The sequence below is a fragment of the Balaenoptera acutorostrata genome, chromosome 8 (assembly GCF_949987535.1).
Source record: "Balaenoptera acutorostrata chromosome 8, mBalAcu1.1, whole genome shotgun sequence".
NCBI lineage: Eukaryota > Metazoa > Chordata > Mammalia > Artiodactyla > Balaenopteridae > Balaenoptera > Balaenoptera acutorostrata.
This window is the reverse complement of record NC_080071.1, coordinates 108,583,815-108,592,730: the sequence shown is the minus strand read 5'-3', so window position 1 is coordinate 108,592,730 and position 8,916 is coordinate 108,583,815. Positions and strand designations below refer to the sequence as shown.

At 48.2% G+C, this 8,916-nt stretch overlaps 1 pseudogene; it reads left to right on the top strand.

The window, feature by feature from the left end:
- The first annotated feature begins 7,248 nt into the window (after positions 1–7,248).
- Positions 7,249–8,536, top strand: LOC103008587 (ubiquitin-conjugating enzyme E2 N-like; annotated as a pseudogene).
- The last annotated feature ends 380 nt before the right edge of the window (positions 8,537–8,916 follow it).

Below are 8,916 nucleotides of genomic sequence, written 5' to 3'. Positions count from 1 at the left end.
ATCTAATGAATTAATGGATCCAGGCAATGATCATCAACAGTTGCCAACATGACAAAAAGAAAGCTACCCAGGTATCAGGTGCCTCCGAATAACCAGGAAGTAGGCTTGGCCAAAATCCGAACCAAGCCTATCAAGCCACCAGCTCTCACTACCAATTTAAAGGAAGTAAAGGAGACAGAGGAAGATGTTAAACAATACCACGGGGATGAAATAGAAGGAGCGGGTTGTAGGAAACTATAGTACAAACTCTTCTGTTTCTTCCAAAAAATATTACAAGACAATAAAAGATGAAGGAAAACACTTGTAAATCAAGAGACAATCCCTCTGTCGTGGGGTTGGGGAGAGACATACCCTGTGAACCCAGCTTCATTACAGCCACATCTCTAGAGCTGCTTTTTTTTTTTTTTTTTTTTTTAAGCATCGTTTTGCTTAATTCCTCAAGATTCACAGGATGGGCTCTCAGGCAGAAGTCAATTATATGATGATATTCAAGTCTGAAAAAGAAAGCCCTTCTTCACAGTGTCCCCAGCCAGACCGCTCTACAGAGCCCCATAAGGGGATTCTAGGGTCCCCGCTTTCAGATGCGGAAAGTGGGGCTCAGAGAGGGGCAGGGGCTTGTCGGGGCGACACCCCAGGGAAAGAGCCGCAAGCATGGTCCTGAGCCCACTTCTCCCGGACGTCAGATGCTTGAGCTTCATCCCTGCTGACCAGCTGAGTAACCACAGGCAGGGCTCCACACCCCCCCATGTCGCCCTCCCGTGGCAAATGACAAGGTGGCACCGGCCCTTTCCCCACGTCCCTCAACTCCTAAAGCAAAAACAATCCGCACACACAGCCATCCTGGTGCAGAGGACACGTCTGCGCAGGGGTCTGATGGGTGCTGTGCTGCCATGTAGGGCTGAGTGACCTCTCTGAGCCTCTGTTTCCTCAACCACTAAAAGGGGCAATGAGACCAATTTTGTAGGACTGTCCTGGTGATTGGACACAATATTATATGTGAAATAGCTAGCACAGCCCCTGACAGACAGTAAATTGTGACCTTAAGATTAACCATTATTATTTATGTATTTATTCTTATTATTGCAGGAGGCATATGGGCAAAGTCAAAGCCAGAAACTGAAAACTCTTACGAACATTTTCCCTCCAAATCCACTTTTAGCACTGCCCCCTCCCCAGAGTCCCTCCCCAGCTGGCTGGGTCCCCCCATCATTTTTTCCAAAGATAGGGTTTGAGGGCTAATTCTGAGACTCTCATTTGTGAATAAAGTAGCTGGTTTTCTCAAAGAAGTAGTGCCCTTTGTTGTTCAAATAAAGCTGGTTTGGTGGTGGACAGAAGGGAGGGGTGGGGAGCAGAGAAAGAAAATGTGAGAAAGAGAGGAATCGACAAAGAAAAGGCTGCAGAGAGACAGAAAAGGTCTTTTCCCTCCGGAAAAAGACCTCCCAGAGGAAGGGGTGGGACCAGCCAGCGGGCGGGTCCGCCTGGCCGGGGCCAGTTTGGTCCAGCCAGGCCCCGCGGCATCGGAGCCGTCAATCTATGGCCTGGTGAGTTGAGGGCAAATGAGCCTTGAACACGCTATTCTAGGTAGGAACAAACACCCTTTCCAGGCAACCTGTTCTCCGAGGGTGGCACGGGGAGGGGCGGGGCTCCAGGGGGGCTCTGCCGACCCGGAATGGTCCCTGCGAGGAGGGCTGCATCCCCAGCCAGGTCTAGAGCCCAGGGGTGACGCTGTCATCAAAGCTGCAGAGGCTCAGGCCCAGGGTGAGGCCAGAAATGTGGCCTGGGCAATGCTTCAGGACCAGGCGGAGAGCGAGGCCACAACATTCCCACCGCCAGTGCCCGACGGTGCGCCCCGGGGCCTTTAGCCCATTGCACTGACCCCAGAACAGGGCTTTTGCCTTCTTACGGTTGAACGGTTGGGTCAGGGTCGTGTCTGTACAGAATCACCAAAACAAGCAAACAAACAAAAAGAAAAACCCTCACATTTTAGTCGAAAAGAAACATGGGCACTTCTCTCTTGAGCAGCAACTGAGGACACTCTGACTAATAGCCTCATAACCCCTGTTCTCTGCTCTGTGGCTTTCAAGGTGTCCCCCAAGGTTTCTGCGAATTTCTTGAAGGATTACCCCGAGTTCAGGCTCAGCCCACAACAAACCAGATGGGAGACAGCTCCCTCCCTCCCTCCTTCTCTCTCTCTCTCTCTTTCTCTCCCTCCCTTTCGGCTCCTTGTACTAAAGATTCTGTAAGTACAGAGGAGGGGTGAACCAGGCTTCGTCCTGTTCTTAAGAGCCTCCCAGCCCCTTCTCCACATGGAGTATTCCCCTGCCCCTTCATCCCAGGCCACCGGCCCCTCTCATCCCAGCCTCTTTCCTCCCAGACTCTCCCATCTCCTGGAAATCCTAGTTTTTCTTCCTCTTTCAGGAGGAGTGTCAGCTCCCCTGAGTTTCTCTCTCAACCGCCTTCCAGCCCCTGCTCTGGTCTCAGCCCAGCAAGAGACTTTCCTTTAACCCCACCCATCCCTCTTGGAAAGAAGCTGGGGTTTAAAATAGCAAAAAACCTCCTTCCACACAGAATCCCGAATAGGGCTGGGTCTGCAGACCTGACTCCAAATAGGGCCAGTAATACCTCCCTAAGAACCTGCTAAGACCCCAGCATGCCCCCCACCTGGATCCCTCACCCGTTCTCCTGCCTGGTCCCCCCAGAATCTCCCCGCTTCATCCCAAATGTCCCAGGTGGCAACGTGCAGTGACCCCAAGCCTGGACCTGAAAGTCCTAGAGGGGCTCACGGACTCTTACAGGGTCATTATTTCATTTCTAAAAATCAAGAAGTTGGAACCACATATAGCACAGGGAACTCTACTCAATATCCTGTAAGAACCTATATGGGAAAAGAATCTGAAAACGAATGGATATATGTATATGTATAACTGAACCACTTTGCTGTACACCTGAAACTAACACAACATTGTAAATCAACTATAATATAAAATAAAAATTAAATAAAAAAAAAGAAGTTGGAACCACACGTTTTACATAATTCTTTTCTCCAGAATTTTATTTTCTCTGTATTTTCCTTTATGTTTTGGGAGTCTGCATGGGGTTGGAAATGCAGATCTTGCAGGTTTTGTATGTCTGAAAAAATCCTCTATTTCACCTTAATTTAAAAAGACTTTTTGCAGGGCATAGACTTCTAAATTATTGTTGTTGTTGCTACTGTTTCTTCACAAAATTTTAAATGTTTTGCTCTTCCCTTTGCATTTTTTTCTGAGGAGAAATTTATTGCAATGTCTGATTCATTTTCATATGTAGCATAACTTCTTTCGCTGGCTGCTTTTTACATTTTCTCTTTACTAGTGGTTGTGATCAATTTGATTATAATCTGCCGTGGTGTGGTTTCATTCATGTTTCTTGTGCTGGGGTTCATTGATATTCTTGGTTTTGTGAGTTTATAGTCATGTCCAACTTGAAAAATCTCTGGCCATTGTTTCTTCAAATATATCTTTCATTCTCTGCCTCTCCTTTGAAAATTTCAATTACACTAATGTTAGACTCCAGCTGGTCCCCAAATGACCATGGTTCAACTTACGGTCTTTTGACTTGAGGTTATAGTGCAAAAGTGATACGCATTCAGTAGACACCATACTTGGAATTCTGAGTTTTGATCTTTTCCCAGGCTGGCAGTATGCAGTATGGTACTCTCTCATAATGCTGGGCAGTGGCAGTGAGCTGTCCAATGGGAGCTTCTCCAAGACCAGCAGGTGGGTCTGACCCAGGGTCCTTTCAAATTACTTGCTTCTGCCCAGGGTCCTGGAGCGTGAGATTTTGTGTGCGCCCTTAGGAGTGGAGACTGTGTTTCCCATAGCCCTCTGAGTGCTGGCCTTCAGAGCCAAACATTCTCGGGTCTCTTCTTCCCAGTACAGGAGCCCAAAGCTGGGGAACCTAGTGTGGAACTCAGATCCCTTGCTCCTTGGGGAGAACCTCTGGAATTGGAATTATTCTCCCGGTCACCCACCCCGGGGATATGGGTCTTGACTATGCTGTGTTTCTGCCCCTCCTACCCATCTCATCATGGTTTCTTCTTTATATATTTTAGTTGTAGAAGATCTTTTCTGCTAGTCTTCAGGACTTTCTCATCAATATTGCTCTGTAAATAGTTGTAATTTTGGTGTGCCCATGGAAGGAGGTGATCTCAGGATCTTCCTGCTCCGCCATCTTGGCCACACCCCTCTTGTTGATGTTCTCAATGGTGGTTTCCCCTACATAAAAAGATTGCAATCTCCAAGGCTCCAGACCTGAGAGGGGTTGTGCCCTGGGGTCTGCAGCCCAGTGTTCTTTTTTTTTTTTTTTTTTTTTTAATGAGGATCTTGAATCAGATGCGTATGTTTGATTGATTGATTGATTGATTGATTTTGGCTGTGTTGGGTCTTCGTTTCTGTGCGAGGGCTTTCTCCAGTTGTGGCAAGCGGGGGCCACTCTTCATCGCGATGCGCGGGCCTCTCTCGTTGCGGAGCACAGGCTCCAGACGCGCAGGCTCAGCAGTTGTGGCTCACGGGCCCAGCCGCTCTGCGGCATGTGGGATCTTCCCAGGCCAGGGCTCGAACCCGTGTCCCCTGCATTAGCAGGCAGATTCTCAACCATTGCGCCACCAGGGAAGCCCCAGCCCAGTGTTCTTTAGTCAGGTCTGCAATGGGAGTGCTGGGAACTGAGACGGGGATTAGCCACCCCTAGTTTTACCCTCCATAGTGGGGTCAGAAGTAAGAGGTGGGTGAGAAGGAGGGAGAGCTGCCGTCTCTCCCCTGAGGGTCAGGAAGACTCTGCGAGCTGCTGCCTAGCCCCCCACCACCCCTGGATTGTTCAGCTGCTCCCCTAGCCCTGCCCGTTCACGCACCGGGAAAACCACACACTTGAGCCCTTTCCACTTCCCGGTGGTTCGGGTGCCTTGGCTAAGGGCCTATTCTCCCCTTGCTTGGTTCCAGCAGACTGTCACTGAACACCTGGGGAGCTGTCAGGGTGCATCACACTTGATACTTGGACACTTCCTGGGGAAATTCCCGACCCCTGGTCCAGGAGGTCAACGGCCAAGGATGGATTGAACCCAGGCCCTGAAAACCATTCATAGAATGAAAATTCATAGATTGAAAACATTCATAGAGCCCTGCTGCCACACCCTTCCCAGACCTGGAGCCTCTGGGGCAATGGGACACACAGCAAGGCCACAGGGTGTGGCGGTGGGGTTAGAGGTTTGGGGTCTGACACCATCCTCACTGTGTTGAGATGGATGGATGCCTTAAGCTCTCTGAATCCCAATTCCCTTACCTGTAAAATGGATAAAATAAGATACCTACTTTAGAACACTATGGAGTTTCCTTAAAAAACTAAAAATAGAGCTAACATCTGATCCTGCAATCCCACTCCTGAGCATACATCTGGAGAAAAACATGATTCGAAAAGATACATGCACCCCAGTGTTCGTAACAGCAGTATTCACAATAGCCAGGACATGGAAGCAACCTAAATGTCCATTGACAGAAGAATGGATAAAGAAGATGTGGTACACATATACAATGGAATATTACTCAGCCATAAAAAAGAATGAAATCATGCCATTTGCAGCAACATGGACGGACCTAGAGATTATCATACTAAGTGAAGTAAGTCAGAAAGAGAAAGACAAATACCATATGACATCACTTATGTGTAGAATCTAAAATATGATACAAACGAACTTATTTACAAAATAGAAATAGAGTCACAGATATAGAAAACAGACTTATGGTTAACAAAGGGGAAAAGGGGGGAGGGATAGATCAGGAGTTTGGGATTAACATATACACACCACTGTATAAAAAATAGATAAACAACAAGGACCTACTGCATAGCACAGGGAACTCTACTCAACACTCTCTAATGACCTATATGGGAATAGAATCTAAAAAAGAGTGGATATAGGTATGTGTATAACTGATTCACTTTGCTGTACACCTGAGACTAACACAACATTGTGAATCAACTCTACTCCAATAAAAATGTTTTTAAAAAGGAGAAAAAAAATAAAATAAAAATGCAAAAGTTCCTGGGAAGGCTTACAGATGGAGCCTCTCAGCTTGAGTGTGAAAGCCTTCGCCATTATTTGTTTCGTCACCGTAAGTGGGGTGAAAGTGGAGAGGAACGAGAGGGACCTCAGGGTGGCGTCACGGAGGGAAGGACCCGGAGTGAGAGGGGGTGGGGTGCAGAAGCCCAGCTGGGCCCACCTCGCAGGTGGCGCGCAGGTGTGGGTTGAGGACCCGGGGTAGTGTCCCCCCGGGGGTGGTCAGGAAGGGTTTCACGGGGGAGGAGACCCCACCTCAGAGTCTGGAAGCAGATGGGGTGAAGCTCCGTGTAAACCCTGAGCTGCCCTCTCGGTTCCCTGCAGTCCTGTAACGGCGCAGCCGCAGGGTGGCCGCAGAGCACATACCTGCTCCCTGGAGGACAGAGACGGCTGGAGAGACGCTGCTTAGATGGACCCCCAACGAACTCCCTCAGAGGACAGCTGGTCCCACGCCCTTCACACCAGCTTCCACGGGCCCTTCGGACCAGGGCACCTGTTCCCCCCTCAGAGCCTTCACACGGGCTTTTGTGTCCTCTGCTCACTAGATCCTTCTAGATCTTTCCTGGACTTCTTGAGTTCTCAGCTCAAATGTCACCCCCTCAGGGAGAACTTACTGGCTCCTCCACCTCTGAAACAAGCTCTCTCTCCACTCAAAGTGCCCTCTCCTCTCCTTCATGGCTCTGATATAATTTGCAGTTAGAGATTCATTTGCTTGTGGAGACGATTGTACTTATGGGATATTCATCAAGGCCCAGTGAAGGGGAGGTCTCAGGGAGAGGGTCTGATGCCCTGCTTTGGGGCCAGAACTTGAGAAAGCACAAGCCCAAGGAAGGGGCTCTGAGCGAGCCCCAGGACAGCGGCTGGACCTGCTGGACAGTGGGCTGCACTCAGGGACCCTGCAGTATAAGTTGTCCATGGAGCTACACAAGCCTTTCAGCACCCAGAGGCAACCCTAGAAAAAGAAAGGGAACCCCGAACTAACGGTGATCCATCAAGGATGTACTCTCCCAATGAAATGAAGTTTCAAAATAGAAATGAATAGGAATTAAAGAAAACTAACGTTACGTTTTTTGCACACCAGAATTGAGAGAATGAAATTCACTCCTGTCTCCTCTCCTGACTTGGCTATGGTCTGGATCCTGCACTTGGCCACGAGTTCCATCATGGCGGGTGACGGAAACTTCGTAACCACTGTATTTTCAGAGCAAGCACTGCGCCTGCCACATAGTCTGCAGTCCAGTGGTTAAGACTTTGCCTTCCAATGCAGGGGACGTGGGTTCAATCCCTGGTCTGGGAGCTAAGATCCCACATGCCTCGGGGCCAAAAAACCAAAAACCAAAAAACATAAACCAGAAGCAATATTGTAACAAAGTCAATAAAGACTTTAAAAATGGTCCACATCAAAAAAAGAATCTTTAAAACAAACAAACAAATCAAAGCTCTTTTCCAAAGCAGAGATCCAGACTGAGAAGAAACAGATAGAAGCAGAATCCAAATTGAGCAGGATAAGGAGAGTAGAAGCAAAGGAAAGAAAGGTCCAGATAAAAGCAGGGGGTGGGGGTTCCCTGGTGGCACAGTGGTTAAGAATCTGCCTGCCAATGCAAGGGACAGGGGTTCAAGACCTGGTCCGGGAAGATCCCACATGCCGCAGAGCAACTACGCCCTTGCACCACAACTACTGAGCCTGTGCTCTAGAGCCTGCGAGCCACAACTACTGAAGCCCGCACACCTAGAGCCCGTGCTCCGCAACAAGAGAAGCCACCACAATGAAAAGTCCGCACGCAGCAACGAAGACCCAACACAGCCAAAAATAAATAAATAAAATAAATAAAACTTTTTTAAAAACTTTTAAAAATTAAAAAAAAAAATGCAGAAGAAGGGAAGAGAGTAGTCAGATCTCCAAGAGTGTGAGGCCATGCTTTTAATCATCTTGTGAAAACAACGTTAAGAGGGAGCTATAGGGAGAAGAGACCAGAGGCCCTACTTGGGATCTGACAAGACGGCCGGGCTGCCCCATGGGATTATCAAGGAAACCCAGCGTTTGCTGGTTGGACCAGTTCCCAGCATCAAAGCAGAACAGGTGAGAGCAACACCCATTATTCTCATGTGGTCCTTGCTGGCCCCCAGGGTTCCCCCTTTGAGGTGGGGACTTTTAAACTTGAACTCTTCCTTCCAGATGAATACCCAGTGGCAGCCCCTAAAGTATGTTTCATGACCAGAATTTGTCATCCTAATGTAGACAAGTTGGGAAGAATATGTTTAGATATTTTGAGCGGTCCCCAGCACTGCAGATCTGGCACAGTTCTGCTGTTGATCAAGCCTTTGTTAAGCGCTCCCAATCCAGATGATCCGTTAGCAAATGATGTGTCGGAGCAGTGGAAGACCAACGAAGCCCAAGCCACAGAAACACCTAGAGCATGGACTAGGCCATATGCCACGAATAATATCTAAATCGATCTGATCATCAGATGTGCATCACTTCTGTTCTGCCAAGACGTCTTCCTTTTTTGTTTCCATTTAATGGACATAGTCTTAGAAACACCGCAGCATAAAAGCCCAGACATCTTTACTCCTTTGGTGATGAAATGCACATTAGCAAATCTAGGTCTCGTCCTGATTCACTGCTGTAAAACACGAGCAGAGGCTACAAGTAACATCTGGATTGCTGCGAAACATTTAGAAACAGTGGCCCCTCTCTGCTTGTATTCGTTTCCCCCATCACGGGTTAAATATAAAGCACTGTGAATGAAGAGAGTTGTCAGGGTTAGCTGCAGGGGTGTGAGTGTTTTTCTTTATTATTTTTTTTGGGGGGGGAGGTAGTTTTATGTTTA